Source organism: Dipodomys merriami, unplaced genomic scaffold (genome assembly GCF_024711535.1).
Source record: "Dipodomys merriami isolate MVZ:Mamm:240054 unplaced genomic scaffold, mDipMer1.0.p SCAF_9, whole genome shotgun sequence".
NCBI classification, from domain to species: Eukaryota; Metazoa; Chordata; class Mammalia; order Rodentia; family Heteromyidae; genus Dipodomys; species Dipodomys merriami.
In genome coordinates, this window is record NW_027206512.1 from 23,763,957 (window position 1) to 23,788,833 (window position 24,877).

The 24,877-nt window shown below is 37.2% G+C and overlaps 1 protein-coding gene across 3 annotated transcripts in view; it reads right to left on the reverse strand.

The window, feature by feature from the left end:
- The window catches only part of Slc4a4 (solute carrier family 4 member 4), a 366,043-nt gene that overhangs the window by 33,966 nt on the left and 307,200 nt on the right, over nt 1-24,877 (reverse strand). The window lies entirely within an intron of this gene.

Sequence of the window (24,877 nt, forward strand, 5' to 3'; positions counted from 1 at the left end):
AGAAACAAGCACTCTTTAGCACCAGATACATATAATTCTGCATTTGAAGTGAACAAAAAATTCTGCATTTGCTAACAACTTTTTTCTTGTCAGTTATGGGACTTGAACTCTGGGCCTGAACACTGTCCATGAGCTCTTTAGCTCAAGGCTAGCACTTTACCACTTGAGCCACAGCGCCACTTCCGGTTTTCTGATGGTTTATTGGAGATAAAAGTTTCATGGCTTTTCCTGCCTGGGTTGGCTTTGAACTGCAATAGTCAGATCTCAGCCTCCTGAGTAGTTAGGATTACAGGCACGAGCCATTGGTGCCTGGCTTGCTAACAACTTATAATGACCAATTCTTCAAGAAATTATCAGCCTGCCAGACATAAGACCCTACAAACCACTAGTGTATATTCTGTGTGTGTGTCTATGTGTATGTTTTGCATTCACAAGCAAGGCAAGAAAAATATATCTTTGAAATATACCATATATGCACTTATCCTGTATACAATATACATGAAAAATAGATAAGAATGAAATTTAAGCATGTATTGCACTAAGAAATCAAATTCTGTTTATTTAGACAGTAGCACTATGGTGAATAAAATACTACAGTCTCAAAAGGTAACCTAAACACACACACACACACACACACACACACACACACACACACACACACATACACACACACACACACACACTATTAGTCAGGGAAAGAATTACAACTTCCAATCCATTGGGAAAGACCACAGTAAAGTCAAGTGATAGAAGGCAGAACTGTGAAGGCTATATTAGATCTGTTTTTTAAAATTATTTTTTTTTATCTTAAGTAGATGTACAAAGGAGTTCTCATTCAACCAATTGGTTTTTGAGTACAATGCATTTTGATTGATGTCATGTCTTTCATCATCCTTCCCTCCAACCCAACTTCTTCCCTCAATTTCCTTAATTTTATAAGATATACATTAAATATTATAACTGTATTTTCTCCCTGCATCCTCTTTTCATTTACCTCCCTTCCTTCCTATCCCTGAATTTTCCATATCTATCAAGTGGTGTTTTTTTGATAGTGAGTTCATTTTTCTAAGAATCTGCACTGTTTGAATTGTCCCCTACAAATATGATGCTTTGGTTAATACATTTTTGTACACTTGCACACAGACCCATATGTATTTACTTGTGTATTTATTAATGAGCTGTTAATTCCACATATGAAAGAAATGGTGCATCCTTTATCCCTCTGGGCCTGACTTCACTTAAAATAATTTTTCCAGGACGATCCATTTATTTGCAAATGATGTAATATCATTCTTCCATAGGTATGAGTAAGATTCCATGTGTGTATATATAACACTGCATTTTCTTGATCCATTTATCCATTGAAGGGTATCTGAACTGTTTCCATACCATAACTATGATGAGTAAGGGACTTGGTTGTACAAGAGGCTTTACTGTATTCTGATTTGCAATCTTTTGGATAATACCCAAGAGTGGTATTGCTGCATCATAGGAGACTTCTATGCTTACGTTTTTGAGGAATCTCCAAACTGGTATCCACAGTGGTTGAACAAGTTGACATTCCCACCAACAGTGTATTAGGGCTCCTTTCTCCCCACATTTGCACCAGCATCTGTTGTTTATATTCTTGGTGATGGCCATTCTAAATGGGATGAGATGGAATCCCAGTGTTATTTTGATTTGCATTTCCTTTACCGGCCAGAGATGTTGATCATTTCTTCATGTTTTGATTGGCAGTTTTTACTTCTGAGAATTGTCTTATCTCCTTTGTCCATTTATCATTTGGGTTGTTAATTCTTAAGGGTTTAGTTTCTTTAGTACTTTGTATATCTTGGATATCAAGTCACTGTCTGAGAATAAGTGGCAAAGATCTTCTCTCCCATTCTGTAGGCTGTTGTTTTAGCTGGTCACCTACATCCTTTGCTGTGTAGAAACTTCTTGGTTTGATGAATTCCCATTCATCAGTTCTATTTTTGATGTGCTGAACTCCTGAAACTTTACTCAGAAATTTCCTGCCTAATGTTTCTTCTACTCCTTCTTGTAGTAGTTTTGTGGTTTCAGGTCTTACATTGAAGTCTTTGATCCATTTTGAATTGATATTAGATCAGGGTGATGTATAGATCCAGTTTCCATTTTCTCTGAATGTGGATATCCAGTTTTCTCATTATCATGTGCTAAAGAGGCTTTTTTTCATCCTATGTTTTTGGCTTTTCTATCAAATATTTGATGGCTGTTGTAGGTTTTTCAGTTTATTTCTGAGTCTTCTATTCTGTTCCATTGGTCCTTGGGCCTGTTTTTAATACCAGTATCAAGCTTGTTCAATACTATAGCTCAGTAGCCAAGTAGCCAGCATTACTTTTTTGCCCAGGATTACTTTTTGTGATTCAAGGGCTTTTCTGGATATGAATTTTTGGATTGTTTTCTCTTTCTCAGTGAAGAATGACATTGATATTTTGAATTTGTAGGTTGAATTTGTAGATTGCCCTAGGCAGTATTATCATTTTCATGATATTAATTCTGACAGAAAAACAAAAAGTCTTTCTACTTCCTAATGTCTTCAATTTCAATTTAATCCCCAACAACAAACCCTCAAAGAAACGACTGCTCGATTAATAAGTGGGCTAAAGACTTAAAGAGAAACTTCTCTGAAGAGGAAATAAGAATAGCCAATAGACACATGAAGAAATGCTCAGCCTCTCTAGCCATAAAAGAAATGCAAATCAAAACAACACTGAGATTCCACCTCACCTCAGTTAGAATGGCTATAATCAAGAACTCTAGTAACAACAGATGCTGGAGGGAATGTGGCCAGAAGGGAACCCTACTGCATTTTGGTGAGAGTGTAAACTTGTTCAACCAATTTGGAAGGTAGTATGGAGGTTCCTCAAAAGACTCCACATTAGGCTGGGAAGGTGGCTCGGTGGTAGAGTGCTTGCCTTGTATGCATGAGACCCTGGGTTCGATTCCTCAGCACCACATTAGCAAAAAGAAAAAAGCTGGAAGTGGTAGAGTGCTAGCCTTGAGCTGAAAAGCTGAGGGACAGTGCCCAGGCCCAGAGTTCAGGCCCCACAACTGGAACCCCCCAAAAAAATTTTTTTTTAAAGACTCCACATAGAGCTCCCCTATGACCCAGCAATCCCACTTTTGGGCATTTACCCAAATGATCACAAACAAGACCATACTAAAGCTACCAGCACAACTATGCAGCATTATTGCAGCATTATTTACCATAGCTAAGATACGGAACCAACCCATATGTGTGTGTGTGTGTGTGTGTGTGTGTGTGTGTGTGTGTGTGTGTGTATTTACACACACACACACACAACGGAATTCTATTCCTCCATCAGAAAGAATGACCTCACCTCATTTGTTAGGAAATGGAAAGACTTGGAAAAAATTATATTAAGTGAAATAAACCAGGCCCAAAGAAACATAGGTCGCATGGTTTCCCTTACTTGCAATAACTAGTATACATCTTAGACAAGCAGAAAAGTTCAGATAAGATGATGTTAAGCGAAATGAACCCCAAGGTAGGGACACAAGTGGTTTTTTCTTTCTTGCTATTGTTTCTAATGTAATTATAAGGTACCATGTGATTTTTTTTTGTTGCTTTGTATACCTCGTCCATGGTATAGCCCCTGTTTTCACTGTATTTGATGTTGGTATAATTTGGGGAGGGGAAGGGAGAAAACAAATTGTTTAAATAGGGATACCCACTGCCACAATGAGCTGTACAAGATACTATATTGAAAAACAAACTTTACAATTTAGGTGAGGTGTGGGGGTGGAGAAGGGGGAGTGTAGTTGAGGAGGTGGGAGGGAAGGGATGGTAAAGGAAAAACAAAGGAGGAGGCAGCAATGCTTGACAAGAAATGTACTCATTACCTTGCTCATGTAACTGTAACCCCTCTGTACAGCATTTTCACAATAAAAAACTTATTTAAAAAACACTATAGTATCAATGGAGAGCTCTCTTTCACTTCCTTAGTTTGATTTCTGAGTATTTATTTATTTATATTTAGCAGCCCTGGGAATTGAATTGAGGGCCTTATGCTTAGTAGGCAGGTACTCTACAACTTGAGCCACACATTCTTTTTCTATTGTAAGGTAGGTTCTTGTTTTCCTGAGGTTCTAGCCCACACTAGCTTGAGCTGCAATCCACCTATTTGTGCTTCCCAGTACTACGGGGAATGTTAGATGTGCACTACTACACTCAGTCATTGTGTTTCCCTTGAAGTTAAGATAACAAGCATGTAATATTGTACTTGGACATGGTTAAGATGGAGACTTGTAGAATTTTCTCGAACTATAACCCTCTGATTTCTACCTTCCAAGTAGCTAGGATTGAAGGCTTGAGCCCCCATGCCCAGCTAGAATGGATAGTGTTTGTCAAAGAATACTCTTCAGCTAGTTTTTAAAGTCTATCTAATGCAGGACATTTCTTTCCACTATGTAAGAATGGCTACCCTTATCTGCTTATCCTCCAAATTCCTACATGCCTGCTTCTAGGACAGTAGCTTGTTTTTGTCAGACACAACATTAGATCATGTCCTTTCCCATGACATGAATGCAAAATGGCCACTTATGAGACATTACCTGGAGCACGGACTTTTTGGTTATATGGAGGTTGTTCTAGCTTCTAGAGGCACTGCTGAGGGTTTAAGAGCATTATTAAACCCTGATATCCATCAGGCTCCTGTGGCTCACACCTGTAATCCGCTTAGCTATTCAAGAGGCTGAGATCTGAGGATCACAGTTCAAAGCCAGCCTGAGCAGAAAACTTCAATAAGACTATCACCTATTAATCACAGAAAAAGCTGGAAGTGGAGCTGTGGCGCAAGTGGTAGAGTTCTAGCCTTGAGCAAAAGGAGCTAAAGGACAGTGCCCAGGCTCAGATTTCATGGCTTAGTACTAGCAAAAACAAAACAAAACAAACAAAACAACAACAATAAAAAAACCCATGTTTTCCAGATCTCCCATAAGAAAGGTACATATTGTAGTGCAATTTGAGCATTCAACAAGAATTTACTTGGGTCCTCATATTGTATTTGGTGCTAAGGACACCAGAGGGGAAGAAAGCTGATGGAACCCATGCCTTCATCAGCTCAGATCCAAGTTATATACAAGGAAGCCTGCTCCTACATAAAATGAGGGTTGATTTAAAAATTATGAAGTTATCTAAGAGATAGCGGTCAGTTTTCTGATGCTGCCAAAATGAGGAAGGAGAGATTGATGATGGATAGAATAACACAGTTCTCAGGGTACAGGGCTCCTGAAAGAGAAGTGAATCACTATAGCCAGGTATTCAGTAGAGACTGAAGTCAGGAATGGAAGTTAGCTGGCAGTGTGAGTATGTTGAAGGGCAGAGTGTTGAATTCTTAGGACTATTATGAGGTCTTAGGAGCCTTGGGTACTATTAGCAACAGAATCAAAGGTGGTTCTTCTGGCAGAGAGTTTCTTTGTCACTTGAAGGACCAAATTCTGTGAAGTTTAGTTTCCTTGAGAAGCATACATCAACAGAGGCCAGCTAAGGGACTTTTGAGGGGCAAATTAACACCAATTATACCCCATAATGTCAAGAACAAGCCAATGACAAGGATGGATTTAGAGAAAAAAACCATAAGATACAAGTTAGGAGCACAGTTACAGTAGTCAGGTGAGCTAGGTTGGGATTTCAGCAGTATTACTTACAATCTGCAAATATTTATCAACTCTTAGTTTTTATTGCTTCATCTGCAAAAGAGAAGCAAGATACCTAAAACAATACCCAACACTGGTTGAATATATGAATATAAAATGTGAATATGAATATGGAAATTATTTAACATGTCTAGGTAAATTAACTGCCTATGTGAACCTTACTATGTAAAATTATGTTTTATTTTAAAATATGCCTCAAACATCAGAAAATAAGTCCTAGAACTTCCAGATTCAAATCAGTACCTATTCCATTATTCTCCTTGAGAAGTATTCATTTATTTCAATGGTGTCACTATTGTTACAGGTAATTTTTAAATTCTTTTTATAAATTTATTATTGATCACAGATAGATTTCTATTTGCTTAAGATATTAATTTTTGTGTTTATTTCTGTTCTAAGATAAATATGCTCATTGTAGAACATTTAGAAAATGGGAGAGAATTTTTCCCATTTCTACTATTTAGCAATAAATTTCAATATTTTCAAATAAACTTCAAATGTTGAATTTATGAAATACCTTAATACATGCATGTTCATGAATGTATGTTTACATGTGCACAATAGTTTTTCATATTATACTTTATGTAGTTCTTTTACATCATGTTTTCTATTCCACTTGACATTTTCTGTAATAGTAAAGACTAATGATGTCAGTCTATTATACGGAGTATATATATCTCAAAATATCATTTTTCTAATATCCTACTGTTTAGATTGCTTCCAACTTTTCACTTCAATATAAAATATCCTAAATAAATCTTTGCACATTTGTAGGCCTGTTTTCTTAGAGTAAATTCCTGTCAGCTGAATTATTCTGTCAATGTGTATATAGAAATTTAAGGCTTTAGTATATAATACAAAATAACCTTCTAGAATGTTATAGTAAGGGTAAAATAGTCAACTCTTCTAAAATCATAACTTCCATAGCTTAATGAAATCAGTGATTTTTTGCCCTTTTCTGAACTCTCATATTTAATACAGATTCTAAAAAAATATAGCAACCTTTAAATGACGTTAATGTCTGCTCTCAGAATTATTTTATTAACTTCATAAACCAAACATTTTATGGCTAGAGAATAAACAACTACTAATGGACACAAAGTGCACTCTGACAGCAGAATATTTGTATGGTCAAAAGTCCAGCCAGTCAAAGCCATTTTTCAAAAGCAATCAGCTGGAATATAGCAATGCCTTCTCTGATCCAGGAATAGGATTACAGGGGTGAGCCACCGACCCCCAGCTCTTTTTTTTTTTAATAAGTTTTTTATTGTGAAAATACTGTACAGAGGGGTTACAGTTACATGAGCAAGGTAATGAGCACATTTCTTAGCCAGCATTGTTGCCTCCTCCTTTGTTTTTCCCCCTACCATTCCTTCCCTCCTACCTCCTCACTATACTCCAACCCCCCTTGCCCCCCGCCTAAATTGTAAAGTTTGTTACATTTAGTGGATTTCCAGGTCTTCATCAACAGGATTTTTCTGACATCTCACTGGATTGTTCCTAACTCCCAGCTCTTGAGGCTGGAGTGTTCTCAAATTCAAATCTTGAACTGTCTTCTATGTATATTCTGGCCATAAGTGATCTCATTCAGTCTCATGTCTGCAGGAGAGACCATCCTTCTGAACTTCAGACTCATGTAACTACTGACTCACTTGGATATCTTATAGACCTCAGAAAATTATGTCAGATATTAAGTCTTTGATCTTCCTGGTTCCTTTCTTCTATCCAACCTGCACTACTACCAATGCTCTAATTCTGCTATTTCCGTAGTTGTATCTATCTAATTAACAGCAGTTGAACTTTCTCCCTTGTTCAGAACAAACTTTGGGACTCACTGGACCTTAAAACAAGTTAATAAATTATCCTGGAAATACACCCAAAGGACAATTAAAGTTGAAGGTAGAATTAAAGTTGATAAGAGGTGATTAAGTCTAGATAACATATGGGGTCAACTGTCATCACAAGCTTCCTTATAAGTGAATGGACGGAGGTAGGAAAGTCAGGATCAGAATGAAGTATGAGAAAAATTCAGCCATCTACTCTTTGGAGTTGAGGAAGGGGCCATGTACCAAGAAATGCAGACAACTTTAGAAGCTGAAACAGGGAATGTATTCTTTCCTAAAGTATTTAGAAGGAAGGCAGCACTTCATTCCTTGGACTTTATCCCAATGATATCAACTGTAGACTTCATACCTTCATATCTCAATCTGACCTCCAAATATGTATCTAAATCTTTGTTATTTAAAGCCACTATATATAACTAATAGGATGGAAGCAGTATTGAAGATCAAACTTGGAGCATGCTCTACCATTCAAGACATGTCCCAATTCTTTTGCTTTTGGTTGGTTTTCCAGAGAATGTCTTGGGCTTTTACCTATGCTAGCCTTAAACTACAGTCCTCCTCCCCACACCTACCAAGTAGCTGGGATTACAATTGTGCTCCACTATATCCAACTTATTTGTGAGACAGGGTCTTGCCACTACTTATTTCACCTATGTTGTTCTTATATACTACAACTACAATCTTTCTATCCTTAACTCCTGAGCAGCTGAGGTTATGTGGTAATCTGATGAAATAGCCACAAGAACTTAATATCTAATATAAAGTTGTACACATACACAGAGATTATATATATATGTATATGAACATATATATAGAATAGATTTTGGTGAATTCTTTTTTATTGTCAAGGTGATGTATAGAGGTGTTAGTTACGTAAGTGAGGTAATAAGTACATTTCTTGTCAAACTTGTTACTCCCCTCATTTTTCTCCTACTTTGCCTCTCCATTTCCCACAAGTTGTACAGATCATTTCAAACACAATGTCTTGTTATGTCACTGTTACATGGGTAGTTTTATTTAGTTTGCTATTATTTATTTATTTACTTTTATTTATTTATTATTTAGTTATGGTAGTTTAATTTAGTTTGGCATTATTATAACTGTGGTAATTTTACAATAAGAACATAAAAAAAGAAATGTAAAAAAAGTAGCTGAAAAGACAAATGCTAATAAATGTTCGGATTACAGTTCTTAACAGTAATGGGAACAAAATGATTGCCTATTAATAATGCTGCTTATTCTTATTAACAATCGCAGCCCAAGTGGTAGTGTGTATAATACACTTATTTTTATTTCCCTTCCTTCTCTTTAGTTGTGTAATACCATTCAGTTACAGCAGAAATCACTCCCGGAAATGTTCATTATTAAGACATTCATTTCTAAGACATTGGAGCCATTTTAAAGATCAAAGTCAAGGAAATTGATTTTTCCCAGGTTGGTTCCCTATTCAGTGCTTATCTCCTCTAATTAGAGAAGGAAGGTGGGTCCTAGTTTAACAAACTATTCAGATTAAACTTTAATCTGTGCCAGGCAAAAGTGGAAGCAGAAAGTACGCTAAAGATTCCAAGAGTAGCTCATACCTGCAATCCTAACTACTCGGGAAGCTGAGATTCAGTGGGCCACAGTTCAAAGACAGCACAGGCAGAAAAGTTCACTAGACTCCATCTCCAAAATAATGAACAAAAAGCCAAGCAAGCATGAGGCCCTGACAGAGCTCTAACCCCAGTACTATAAAGATGCCAGTCTTATGGACCATTAGACAACACGTTCTGGAGTCTAGATACAGAAGATACAAGTCTCTGTGTAAGAAGATACAAATTCCTTTATATGGATCATCCTTCTCACATGTAGAAAAAGAAAAGTATCTGATTCCCTTTCATTGTTTGTTTTACTTTTCATTTTATCCAACTTGATCACTTTCTAAATAACCTTTTTATGTAGGACAATTCATGAATAAGGAAATCAAATTAGAAACCCATAGTTGCAAATTTTTTCCTAGCTATTGCTGGTGATTAAGAGTAGAACTGCCAGTGTTTGCATAAGAAAATGTGTTCCCACGGGATTTCATATCCAATCTGATGAGTTCAAAGAGCTCAAATGCAGTTTAGGAAAAACTCATCCTTTTTCCATCCAAATTCAACTTTATGTCTCTCCAGGCTACATCTTCAATTTCCTAACAGCACAATTTATCATAATCTAAGAATACACACTAAGAAAATTTATAGATTTAAATATTTGCCATTTTAGAAAGTTCATTTTAAAAAATGGTCAATAAATATACTGTAACATATGATAACTTCTAATTCCACTGAGAAAATGAGAAACATGTCTCAATTAACATGTATATATTAGACCAGTTTTGACATCTTTTCAGTTGTTTGCTATTTTTAAATTAGCAAAGCATAAAGTTAATAAGACAAAACCTCCATTAATCTAATGAGAAGGGACCCATTTAAATATTTAAACTTCCAAAACAAAGACAAAATTAAATTAGTGTAAAAAGCAATTCAAATAACCATATGCTGTTCTCTTATTCTTGGGCAAAAAAAACAACATAATAAATCTATTATAAGCATACTTTTTATGAAGGATGATACCATATTAATTATTGAGAGAGTCATAATCAAAGAGACACCAACAGCGAGAAGCTGGTTAATTTTCAGGGACTGGGGAAATGAATTTGATGCCTTGGAATCCCCAGAGGACATTTGGTTTTCACTTTGCAACTAAGTCTGCAGCTGCTCCTGAATTAACTTTAAGGAGAGGGCTGGGAGCTGCTGAGTAGTTCTCAATGGATAGAGCCATTACAGAGAGACAAGTACAGCAGCAGGAGCCCTGCAAGCTCTCAGTAAATATGAATCCATAATGTCAAGTCCTCTAAGGAAGGTGGTACTTGCAAAATCCTAAACAACAATATAAAAAAAGCATTTATTCACAGGAAGAAAAACACCACCAAGCAAATGTATGCCACTGGCTATGACAAAAGCACAAAATGCCATGGTAATTTTGAAACTGGATTCCTCAAGTAGCCACTGCAGTATAAATGAAATAAGCATCAGGATTTCACATATCAAGAAACTTAAGTTTATACTTTGATTCAATAATACCCACTATAATCACAATTCAATAAAAGGAAAGTCCACTTTAGACTCTAGGGTTTTCGTGTTATAAGCTCCAAGTCAGAGAGATTGGGGAGAGAAGAGATTTATTCTGGGTAATTTATCTAGATGGGGCTTACAGCTGTGAGTAGAAGTCTACTAGAAGAGGGTCAGCACTAGTGAAGTGGTCCTGCAGGAAAGCTAAGACTGCAATGATCACTAACAGCCTCTTCTCCCACCCTGCCTTAAAACTGGGCAGTGGCACAAGGTTCCCAATGAGCTCTGCACTTGCAATGCTCAAACCACATGGGAAATATTATCCTAAATCTACTCCCTCTCTAAGTTGAAACTGAAGTCTGGATCTGACCTCAAGAAAGATGGGCAGATGAGTAGGAGGCAAGAAAACACACTGTAAGAAAAATGAGGGTGTACTTATTATCTTATGTAACTGTAACCCTCTGTACATCACCTTGACAATAAAATAAAGAAAAATCTACAGAGAGCATCTGTCTTTCAATCCATGACATCTGTCAGAAGAAAGAAAAAGCCAGTTCTGGTATAATTCCTGATGGTGAGAGCGGGACCATGAGTACAGAGGCTATGGAAAGGGAGCTTGTGTTTCCACCAGAAATGTCCATGCCTGGCTCAGTTCCAATTCAAGACATTTAAGCAGCACAAAGACCACTACGTATTTCAGAGGAAATACTAGATTAGATGGTGTTCAAACTCTTTAACTACAAAATTCACTAAGACTCAATTCTCAAAAGTACTTGACTCTGTCCTAGAGTATTCTTTACTACAACTCAAAAAATGTACATTTTAAGAGAGGGTTCAGGTCCTAAAATGGAAGATTTTTTTGCATTAAGGTATAAGAATAAGATTTTGAAAAGAATCATTAGTAAACTGTGTGCATAAATTAGACCACCTAGAAATGGGATGTAAGAGCATGGATTTTAATGCTATTGACCTTTCTGTGATGGACAAGCTTCATAAACATATTTTGCACCAGAGAATATGATCTCCTGTTCAAAATTACTTCTTCTGTCCATACTCTGTACCACCAGTAGAAATCCTTACAAATTGTTTTAGCCAATCATCACTTTCAATATTATTTTTATTAAGGATTAATTTTTTGGTCTGTGTCTTTAAGAACTGAAGTATTTGCCATTACTTTTAAAGGTTTAACAGATGAAGTTATATTTATAATTAAACATCTTTTCATCATTCTTCACAAAATAAATATGAAAAATACATTTAGATAAAAAGCAAATCTGAGGACCAATGCAATAGTTCACGTCTTAATCCCAAATACCTAGGGACATAAATAGAAGGATCATAGCCAAAATAACATGTGACCCTATCTGAAAAAACAATTAAAGATCAAGGACTGAGAATATGGGGCTATCTAGCAAGTACAAGGCCCAGAGTACATATACCACTATACTGAAATAAAAAAGCAAATGTGACTTAACGATGACTTTCCTTGGTACAAAATACCACAGGAATTTAAAAATATGATCCTTGTCAGTGACAGCAAAGTCGATTTTGAATGAGTTTCAATAGCACTATGTGGTCTGATATTTAAACCAGACAAATGCCACCAAGTATTACTAACACTAAGATGGTATATGGAATATGTGACCCTTATTTCTTATTCATTTTTTAATGCATTATTTGTTGTCATTTGACAATTTTTGCCATTCAACAAGAAAGCTGAGAGGAAAAGAAAATGGAATGGGAATAATAGCTGATTTAAACTAAACACATCCAATTTTAATAGAATAGTAACAAGCCAAAATGTCAACCAAGAATCTTATTTCAAAAAATATAACTGCATATGGAATTCTAGTCTTTCCTGTGTTTTTCATAGGCAAACTCAAAATGTACCATATAAAGTAATGCTCATTATGATTTTATTAAAATTCTTTACTTTTTTGCATTCATGAGTCCTTCTTCAAAATCCCCCATTGACTTACATAGACCACACAAAGGTACTAATGTGCTTTCCCAGGAGATTTATAAGTATGAATGGGACAAAAAGATTAACATGAGTCGTTCTCACCTGAAAAGACAAAAATGTAATATATCTGTGCACTCACATATATATTTGGTAACTGCTGTCAGGCCCATGAATTACTGATCTTTCTGTCCTTCATCAACTATTGTATCAAGCACATATAAGGCTACCATTTTGTTCTATATTGAACATAGTAATAATTTTAATAGCATAGTAGCTTTTAAGAAAAGGATAAACAAATTCCTGTACCATCTAACTATAGCATTGAAGGAGTTACAGCTGTTGCCTGGAATTTAGTGATTTTATTTACATTTAATACAACTGACAAATATATTTCAAATATAATTTAAAATAACTGACAATAATGTCAACATGTCTGAGTTTCAGAATAGAAACTCATCCCTATGGTGGTTATGAGAAAACTGAGCATTTGTTTAAGGAAGGTAACTCATATATGCCTGTTACAGTTATCACCTGGCCATGCTGAATATGACTATTGCAATATACCAATAATTTTGCTTAGCTATTTGGTTCTATGTTCTTCCAGTTTCTCCTGTCACAATTTTGCTCCCATTTGAAGCTCCTCTTTTTTGTTTTTTGTTGGTCCTGGGGCTTGAACTCTGGGCTTGGGCGCTATTCCTGCACTGTTCAGCTCAAGGCAAGCGCTCTACCACTTGAGCCACAGCGCCACTTCCAGTTTTCTAATGGTTTATTGGAGATAAGAGTTTCATGAACTTTCCTGTCCGGGCTGGCTTTGAACCGCAATCCTCAGATCTCAGCCTCCTGAGTAGCTAGGATTACAGGCTTGAGCCACTGGCGCTCAGCTCCTGTGTTTCTTTTGCTACCACAAATACAGTATTAGCATCACTTTCTTCTGCTTATGATCAGTTGTTGGGATGGGATTCTGGAAAAAAACTTTATGGTAATGCCCCAAGTCCTTTGCCACAGGAGATCACACATTCTGCTGTGACGCTCCTATTAGAAGTTTGAAACTAAAAAAGTTCTGAGTAAAGACTTGAGGCTGATGTAAAAGACTAACCATAGAGTGGGATATAAGACTTATAGACCGAAAATATAAGATGTATAGACCCAAATACACTTAGAGAATGAGAACCTAAGAGTCGATAGAGGATCAGTATTCTATTCATGTCTGATCAAGTGTTAGGTGTCTGTAAAAGAGCCTGATATATTAATCTTATAGATGGGAGAGCAAAGGCAATCTGTTTTGTCTTAAGTGTTCACACTGATGGATTGCTAGTGGCTCCATCAGGGACAGAAAGAGTCACTGACCCTGGTCTAGGCAAAGGCAATGAGGGCCAGAATGAAGGAAATCTAAGTATAAGTATAAAGTGGAAGATTATAGCAGAATAGTCAAGAGGATTGGAATAAGTTTAATATGAAAAAGGAAGCCACAATGCAGGTCTTAATCTGTCATACCAGATTCATTATCTGTCCTTCTGCACCATTGTTTTTGCCTAAAAATGATGATCTGTGCAGTTTACATCAGGTTCCTTTGCTTTCTGGCATTTAGCTGTGTCTGGCAACTATCACACAGACTAGCTACCAGAAGGTGAGAAAAATCCAGTTATTGATCACTCCAACTGGACCCTATTAGATGATTTCAAACAGGCTTAATCCCTCTATCCAAGTTCATATCACCTGTCAAGATAACTCTACCCATCTTTCTCCTACTAGATTCTAGCCACCACTTCCTTTGGTCCCAGGATATATTTTTTATTTTTGGTCAGTTATGGGGCTTGAACTCTGGGCCTGGGCGCTGTCCCTGTGCTCTTCAGCTCAAGGCCAGTGCTCTACCGCTTGAGACACAGAGCCATTTCTGGTTTTCGAGTGGTTTGTTGGAGATAAGAGTCTCATGGACTTTCCTGCCGGGGCTGGCTTTGAACTACGATTCTCAGATCTCAGCTTCCTGAGTAGCTAGGATTACAGGCATGAGCCTGTAATTATCTCCTGTAGCTTCCCCAATCTCATTTTGTAAACAATGTCTTTATTAAACTCTTCAATTGAAGCATATCATCTGCTTCCTGTTAGGACATGACACTAAATATGATTTTAAGATTTTGATCATGGGTAGCTCTGTACAAACAGATAAAGAATGCTAGGAGAGGGATGGGAAAGTGGCTCAGTGGTAGAGTGCTTGCCTTGCATGCATGAGGCCAGCACTACATAAGCAGAAAAAGCCAGAAGTGGTAGAGTGCTTGCCTTGAGCTAAAGAGCTGAGGGAGGGCACCTAGGCTCAGAGTTCAGGCCCCATGACTGACAAAAAAAAAAGAATGATAGGAGATAAATTGAATTGTGGAAAAAAGTAAAACATATTATGAATTTGCTGCAGAATTGTGAATCATCACATGAGAGATCAGCGATAGCTGCAAAAGTAGACATGGACTAAAGGTGAAAGTAACCATCACGTTTCAGAAGAAACTTGTATGACTTGAACATTGGGATAAGCACTAACAGACATTATCACCAACCTTTGTATATTAGGCCAGCCATTAAAGAGTACATTAGTAGTTAATGGTGGCACTGGCATGCAAACCTACAGATTCTGAGTTCTATATCTATGCTTTGCTCACACAAAGCAGTATTTGACTCTACAGGACTGGTTTTTATGAGACAACTGCTACTAGAAATCTAGTGTACATCTATTCTTATGCTAGTTGGTGTCATCATTTTCAAGCAGTTTGCCATCTTAACTAGCAATTCACGCAAATGTACAGAAATGTGAGTACAAAATGGAATTGACTGGGTAAACTCAAGGAAAACATGACATTTTATTTGACAAGGCCACTGTCACTCTGCATTAGCATTTTGAGTGTTTAAAAGTTTCATGTGGCTTGTTGATATGAGGAGCTAAAAGGAATCATTTAGCCTTTATTATTTTCCAGCACTTAAATATTATCTTAGTGTGAATCATATGAAAAAATTATGAAATTTGGAGTCCAGAGGAAGATTGAGGAGAAGAAGCTGGAGGCTAAACAAGCTCTCACGTAGAAAACCAATTTTAGTGTTCCAATGAAAAGTCCAAGGCTACATAGGTCCCATGGTTTCCCTTATTTGCAATATCTAGTATAGGTATGAGTCAAGTGGAAAAGGGCAGATAATGTGATGTTAGGAAAATGAACCCTTAAATATGTATTTTAATGTTTTCATTTCTTTCATGCATGTGTTTCTAACGCATTTATAAGATTATTTCTTTGTTGCTTTGTATGTCCCTCCCCCACAGTGTAACCCCCGCTTTCACTATATTTGATGTCAGTATAACATGTGGAGGAGATGGGGACAAAAAGTCGTTTAAGGATTCAGGTGGACCTGTTGCAACAATGAGAAGTACAAAATGTCATGTCAAAACCAGCTTTACAATGTCGGTGTGGGGGGGGAGGGGGGTATAATTGGGTGGGGGGAGGGGGGTAAAATTGGGTGGGGGGAGGGGGGAGGCGGGGAAGGGAAGTGAAGGGTAAACAAAGGAGGAGGCTGTAATGCTTGGTAAGAAATGTATGCATTATCCTGCCCATGTAATTGTAGCCCCCCTGTACAGTATGTTCTCAAATAAAATAAAATACAATAAAAAAAAAAAAAAAAAAAAGAAAAGTCCAAGGCTAGAAAGTCACAGCAAGTGTGCCATCACAGTACAGAGAGTTTGGCCAGAGAGGAAAAAGTCAGGCAGGTTGGTTAAGGAGACAGATTCAAGTATGTGCAGATCTGAGGTGGTGGCAGTGCAGCTGCCATATGAACAGAGAGAGCGCAGGACAAAGGCGCCAGAGGCAATGTGCAAGCAGAATTTACTCACTGCCAGCAAGAACTGACAAGGAGCAGAAATCTTCATCCTGCTGACCAAAGACAGCCACAGACCATGGACAGCCCGGACCAAGGGAAAGGTGTGAGTACTACACAAGACATCCTCACTCCTTTTCAGGGAGCAGAGGTGGGAAGATATCCCATCTCCCACCACCTGAGAAGAACTCCATCTCTGATACTTACAAAGACCCAGTCAGAGCAGCTAGCACCTGACTCAGGCCTTGGAAGAAGACAGTAAGAGCCATTCAACAGGTCAAAGAAACCTGACATGCAGGGCTCATCTCCACCCCAGGAGAAAGTTTCCCTTCCCAGGCAGAGGAAGCTCTGCCAATGGAGGAGTGACTTCCTTCACTGGGTAAATAGAGCTAGAGGATGCCCCACTCCACTGTAGCACAGGCAGCAGACCCAGCTTAAGGAGGGTAAAAGAAAAACAATTGGAAACTCAGTAAACATAGATCCGGAGGATGGCTCCAGGCTGGGCTCTGTGAGTGTCTCCAGAGTTAGCCCTCAGGGAAAACTTACTGATTGCTGACAGGCCTCAACCCTACCACAACCTAGCCCCATCACAGCAACTCCAAGCTAGAGAAAACAGCCTCTTTTGTGATACTCAAAGCAGATCACTTTCCCATTGAACTAGCCTGGGAGGAGGTTCATAAAGTCCCTGATAAGGCAGAGCTTAGTTCTCCCTGCTCAAACTGATTTAAGAAACCAAACAAGCCAAAGGAAAACCAAACACCACAAGCAGACCAGAGATTCTACCAAGAGACTGGTTATAGATACAGGGGAGACATAAGATCCATCTGCCAAAAAAAAAAAAAAAAATAAATAAAAGTACTCTTTCTTCTGCCTAATTTTTTTATTAAAAATTGTTTTCTAGTTTTTCATCATTTTTATTTTAGGTTTTTTTTTTATTTTTTTTACTCTTTTCCCTTTTGTCCTTTTTGGTTTTTTGCTTTACTTAATTGTTGTTCTGTTCATCCCAATATATATTCCTGTCTTCAATTATTATTCATTGAGTGTATGCTTAATTCAGATATCGATTACTCAATTCACAAACTCTCAGTCTTAACTCCCTTAATTGTAGTATTATTTCTTTGTACTTATATAATTTAAGTGTTTCATTTTTTAATTTTTCATTTTTCATTTTTCATTTTTCTTTATCTCTCATCTCCTTTTCTTCTATCCTTTTCCTCTGTCTGAATTTAGGTCTTGGTTATATTCCCCCTCTCTCTTTCCCTTCCCACATTCTTCTAATCTTATTTTCTCCTCACAATTTTCCCTAAACTTACTAATTTCTGGTCTGCTGACTCCTTCTTTGATTTTCTTAGTCTACTGATCCCTAGTTGTTTGTTGTTGAACTAGATTATATCTGTTGAAGTAGATTGTATATGTACTCATTTTGACTGTGTCAATCAATCTGTGCAACTACAGAGCTCTGGTTGATGTTTGCTTTAATATGGTGTTCTAGCATGGAATTGGTTTTGCTTTCATACCAAAACAGGCAGAATAAGCCAGAGAAACACAAGAAAAATGGCAAGTCCACATAGCTCAACTCCCCCACTCATGATAATCAGAAAACAGAGCAGTTAATGAAAAATCCAGAGGAGAGATCCCAAAATGCTCTACAAACAATACTAGTAAACTTGCTGAATGAAAAGGCTGAAAACCTACAAAAGACTCTGTGTGGGCATGATAGGGAAACCCGTGAGCTTGATGATGCTAACCAAATTAATACAGGAATTTCGTGAGCTTCAGGAGGCTAATCAAAGATTAATAGAGGAATTTCATGAACAGGATGAGAATAAACAAAGATTAATAGAGGCATTCATAGAGTCTACAAACAGAAAACTGGAGGAAGCCATGGAGGACACAAAGGAAATGCCCAATGAAGCTCAACAGAAGGAAAGGGAGTCCAATGAAACTATAACCAATCAACTAATGGATTTGAAAATGAACACTAAAAAACAAATTAAAGAGGTAAAGAAGTCCATACAAGATCTAAAACAAAGCTCCAACAAAGAATTTGAATCCATCAAATCTGAGCAATTAGAAAGAAAGGAAATAAAAAACAAAGCAGAAAATCTTGATAGTAGATTAGACATTGCAGAAAATCAAATCTCTGGGATTAAAGACAGCTAGACATAGAGAAAGAGCAGACAAGTATTCAAGACAAATCCAAGAAATATGATAAATCTATTCAACATTTAGAAGACACCATCAGAAGGCCTAATTTAAGGCTAATGGGTGTGGAGGAGGGCCTAGAGACCTAAGTTAAAGGTCTAGGAAATTTATTTAACAGGATCCTTGCAGAGAACTTCCCAAACATGCAAAAAAAAAAAAAAAAAAAAAAAGGCCCATTCAGATACAAGAAGCCTTTAAAATCCCAAATAGACTAGACCAGAACAAGACACCCTACTGTCACATTATAATCTGCACAGGATCAATTCAGACGAAGGAAAGGATCCTTAAAGCTTTCAAAGAGAAAAGATGAATCACCTAGAAAGGGAAACCAATCAGAACAACTTCAGATTTCTCAACAGAGACAAAGCAAGAAGAACCTGGAATGATTTATGCCATGCCCTAAAGACAACTATCAACCAAGAATACTGTACCCAGCTAAACTCTCCTTCATGATTGAAGGTCAAATAAACACCTTCCACATCAAAGAAAAACTAAAACAATATATTTCCACCAAACCAGCCCTACAAAAGATCCTTAAACATGTCCTACACATAGAAAACCAACATGAGCACAATAAAGACCAAGAAACAGCCCCCAAACAGAGAATGCAAGAATCATAGGAAGAACCCAGTTGGAAGAGCCCCCAAGAAGGTGGAAAACATGGCAGGAATTACCAAAAACTTCTCAGTCCTAACTCTCAATATTAATGGACTTAACTTGCCAATTAAGTGACATAGACTGTCTAGTTGGATTACAAAGCAAGATCTGGTGCCTTCAAGAAACACACCTTGGCCACAAAAACAAACATATTCTGAAAGTGAAAAGCTGGAATAAGATCTACCAAGCAAACAGCCCCCCAAAACAGATGGGAGTCACAATCCTAATACAGATAAAATAGATCAAATTAAAATTAGCGAGAAGAAATAAAAAGGTCATTAAATACCAATTAAGGGAACTTGCCTTCAGAAGGATAATACAATTCTAAACATCTATTCACCTAATAAGGGCACACCTAAATTTATCCAAGAAATACTACTTTCCCTCAAATCTCACACTGATCCAAAGACATTAATTGTTGGGGACTTTAACACACCACTATCCCCACTGGATAGACAAAAACAACACAGACACCTCAGATCTAAACAACTGCATACATCAACTAGTCTTAAAATACATCTTCCGAATAATTCACCCAGCAGCATCAGAACACACATTCTTTTCAGCAGCACATGGAACATTCCCCAAAATAGGCCAAATTTTAGGTCACAAAGCAAACTTGGCCAAATTCAGAAACGCTGAAATTATGCCCTGCATTCTCTCAGACCACAAGGGAATGAAATTAGAATTCAACACCAAAAGCCACCAAAATACAACACTGTTGAACCACCAGTGGGTCATAGAAGAGATTAGGAAGGAAATTCAAATGTTCATGATATTTAACAAAAATGAACAGACAAATTACCAGTTCCTCTGGGACACAGCAAAGGCAGTACTCAGAGGCAAGTTTATAGCTCTGAGTTCCTACATCAACAAATTAGAGAGATCTGAAACCAACAATTTAATGAGGCACCTGAAGCTCCTTGAAAAAGAGGAACAAGCTATAAACCAATCCAACAGATGGGAACAAGTATTTAAATTAAATCAGAATTTAAAAATTACAGTCTAAAAAAACATAGAATCAACAAAACAAAGAGTGGGGTCTTCAAAAAATTAATGAAATTGACAGACTCTTAGTAAATTTTATTAAAAAAAAGAAGAGAACACACCCAAATAAAGAACTTCAGAAATGAGAATGGAAACATCACCACAGAAACAACCAATATACAGAACATTGTAACTAAGTATTTCTCAAATCTTTATGCTAATAAGTTTGAGAATCTGGTTGAAATGGAAGAATTTCCAGCAAATACTGATATGCCCAAACTAAACCAAGATGGGTCAACCAACTTACCAGACCCATATCAAACATCGAAATAGAAATAGCAATGAGACCTTCCAGCCAAGAAAAACCCAGGATTCAGAGGCTTCACTGATAAATTCTACAAGGCCTTCAAAGCAGAACTCACACCAGTACTCCTCCAATTCTTCTATGAAATTGAAAGTTCACCACCGAACACATTCTATGAAGCCATCATAAACCTCATCCCCAAACCAGACAGGACTCATCAAAGAAAGAGAACTATAGACTCATTTCTTTGATGAACATTGATGCAAAACTTCTCAACAAAATTTTGGCCAATTCACTTCAACAGCTCATCAAAAAAAAACTATACAACACAATCAAACAGGATTCATTTCAGGGAGGCAAAGCCAGTTCAATATACACAAATCAATTAATGTAATTCATCACACCAACAAGAGCAAAGATAAGAACCACATAATTATCTCGATAGATGCAGAAAAAGCATTTGACAAGATCCAACAGCCCTTTATGATGAAAGCTTTGGAAAAACTAGGAATCCATGGAACATTCTTGAAAATAATAAAGGCTGTGTTAACAAACCTACAGCCAGCATTATACTTAATGGTGAGAAGTAAAGCTAATTCTTCTAAATTCAGGATGTCCACTCTCTCCATTTCTCTTCAATTTAATATTAGAATGCCTACCTACAGCAATAAGAAAAAATGCACTCCCTTATGACCCAGCAATCCCACTTTTGGGCATTTACCCAAATGTTCACAATAAGACCACAATAAAGCTACCAGCATGACTATGTTTATTGCAGCATTATTTACCATAGCTAAGATATGGAACCAACCCAGATGCCCCTCAGTAGATGAATGGATCAAGAAAATGTGGTATATATACACAATGGAATTCTATGCCTCCATCAGAAAGAATGACATTGCCCTATTTGTTAGGAAATGGAAAGACTTGGAAAAAATTATATTAAGTGAAGTAAGCCAGGCCCAAAGAAACATAGGTCCCATGGTTTCCCTTACTTGCAATACCTAGTTTATGTCTGAGTCAAGCAGAAAAGGTCAGATAAGTTGATGTTAGGGAAATAAACCCTAAGATATGTATTCAAATGTTTTTTTTTTCTTTCATGCGATGGTTTCTAACACATTTATAAGATTATTTCTTTGTTGCTTTGTATGTCCCTCCCCCACGGTATAACCCCTGCTTTCACTGTATTTGATATTGGTATAATTTGTGGATGGGAAGGGCAAAAACAAATTGTTTAAATAGGAATACAGGTGGCCCCATTGCAACAATGAGATGTACAAGTCGTTATGTCGAAAAAGAACTTTACAACTTTGGTGGGGGGGAGGAGGATTGGGTGGGGGAACGGTGGCAGGGAGGAAGGGAAGGGATGGGAAGGGGAGGAGGCTACAATGCTTGATAAGAAATGTACTCATTATCTTGCCCATATAATTGTAACCCCTCTGTACAGTATTTTCACAATAAAAAAAGAAAAAATGCAAACATAAAGGGGCTCCAAGAAGGGAAAGATGAAGTAAAACTCTCCCTATGTGAAGAGCACATCATCTTGTATTTATTTATTTATTTATTTATTTTTGTCTGCTGTGGGGCTTGAACTCTAGGCATTCAAGGTGAATGCTCCACCACTTGAGCCACAGTGCCACTTCTGGTTTTCTGAGTGGTTTATTGGAGATAGGAGCCTCACGGACTTTCATGCCTGGACTATCTTTGAACCATGATTCTCAGATCTCAGCCTCCTGAGTAGCTAGGATTACAGGCATGAGCCACCAGCTCCCAGCTGATGATCTCGTGTTTAATGAATCCCATGCACTCCACTCCCAAGTTACTTGAGCTGATCTGAAACTTTGGCAAAGTAGCAGGGTATAAAAATAACCCTCAAAAAATGGCTTTTCTGTATGCCAATAATGAGAAGAGCACAGCTGAAATCAGAAAAGCAATTCCTTTTCTAATAGCCCAATAAAAAATAAAATACCTAGGAGTTAACTAAAGAAGTGAAGGACCTCTATGGTGAAAACTTTAAAAACATGAAGAAGGAAATTAGAGCAGAATTTAGGAAGTGGATAATCTTTCATGCTCCTGGATTGTGAGGATTAACATTGTGAAACTGGCAATACTGCCAAAGGCTATCTACAAATTCAATGTGATACCTAACAATATTCCAACCTCATTCTTCAGTGAAATAGAAGAAGCAATCCAAAAATTCATATGGAACAATAAAAGACCCGGAACAGCAAAAATGATCCTTAACAGAAAGAACAGTGTGGGAGGAATATCAATACTAATTTTCAAATTCTACAAAGCCATAGTAATCAAAACAGCTTGGTATAGGCACAAGAACAGACCTCAGGACCAATGGAATAGAATTGAAGATCCAGAAATGAACCCACAGATCTATAGCCACCTAATCTTCGATATGGGAGCTAAAAAAAAAAAAATAGAATGGAAGAAAGATAGTCTCTTTGGTAAATGGTGCTGGCAAAATTGGTTAACTACTTGTAGAAAACTAAAGCTAGATCCTTATATATCACCCTGCACCAGAATCAATTCCAAATGGATCAAAGACCTCAGAGTCAAAGCAGACACTCTGAAAACATTACAGGATGGAATAGGAGAAACCCTAGGTCTCCTTGGCACAGGCCGAAATTTTCTTAATAGAGATCCAGAAACACAACAAATCAAAGAAAGGTTGGACAAATGGGATTGCATGAAATTGCAGAGCTTCTGCATGACAAAGGACATAGCTAGCAAGATCAATAGAAAGCCCACGGAATGGGAGAAGATCTTCACTAGCCATACAATGTATAAGGGTCTCATATCTAAAATACACCTTGAACTCAAAAAATTAAATCCCCCAACAACAAATCTTCAAAGAAACAACTGCCCAAAAAATAAGTGGGCTAAAGACTTAAAGAGAAACTTCTCTGCAGAGGAAAGAAGGATGGCCAATAGACACATGAAGAAATGCTCAACCTCCCTAGCCATAAAAGAAATGCAAATCAAAACAACATTGAGATACCACCTCACCCCAGTTATAATGACTATAATCAAGAACTCTAATAACAACAGATGTTGGAGGGGATGTGGACAGAAGGGAACCTTACTGCATTGTTGGTGGGAGTGTAAACTTGTTAAACCACTTTGGAAAGTAGTATGGAGGTTCCTCAAAGACTCCACATAGAGCTCCCCTATGACCCAGCAATCGCACTTCTGGGCATTTACCCAAATGATCACAAACAAGACCATACTAAAGCTACTAGCACAACTATGTTGACAGCATGATCTTATCAAAGAAAATCCTAAAGATTATATTCACAGGTATTCTTGTGCATGCGCGTACGTGCGCACGTGCGCGCGCACACACACACACACACACACACACAGAACTGATACACTCAGTAAAGTTGTGATATAAAAATTAATATATGAAAATCAAGTATTAATATATATTAACAATCTAAAAACAAAATCAGGAAATTAGTCCTATTTACAATAGCTACAAAATAATAAAATATCTAGGAATATACTCACTCAAGTAGGTAAATGAGTTATAATTTGAAATCTGTAAAGAATTTGTTAAAGAAACTGAAAACATAAATAAATCGATATCCTATGTTCATGATTAGAAATAATACTAATAAAATGTCCATACTATTCAAAGATATCGAGTGCAATCCATATAAAAATTCCAATGTTATTTTTCATAGAAACAGGGAAAATAATCTTAAAATTTGTATGGAAACACAAGAGGTCTAACATACCCAAAGCAATTTTGAGTAAAAAGAACAAGTCTGGAGTCATTGCAACACCTGGCTTCAAAATATACCGTGAAGTTAGAGTAAACAAATTATATTGGTTGTAAAAAGATAGCCAGTGTCAGTGGCTCACACAAGTAATCCTGCTACACAGGAGGCTGAGATATGATGATCACAGTTTGAATCCAGTGATGGCAGGAAAGTCTGTGAGACTCTTATCTCCAATAAACTACTAAAAACAGCTAAAAGTACAGCTGTGGCTCAAGGGCACTAGCCTTGAACAAAAGAAGCTCAGTAACAGCACCCAGACCCCAAGACTGGTATACACACATACACAAAGAAAGATATATAGACCAAGAGAATAGACAGAACAGAAATAAACTCACATTCACAGTTGACTGAGTTTTCAATCTAGGTGCTAAGAACCACATATTGGGGGGAGGAACATTTCTTTAATAAGCAATATTGGGAAACTAGACATTCAAAGTAGAAGAACAAAACTGGACCTTCACCTTCTATCATGTATG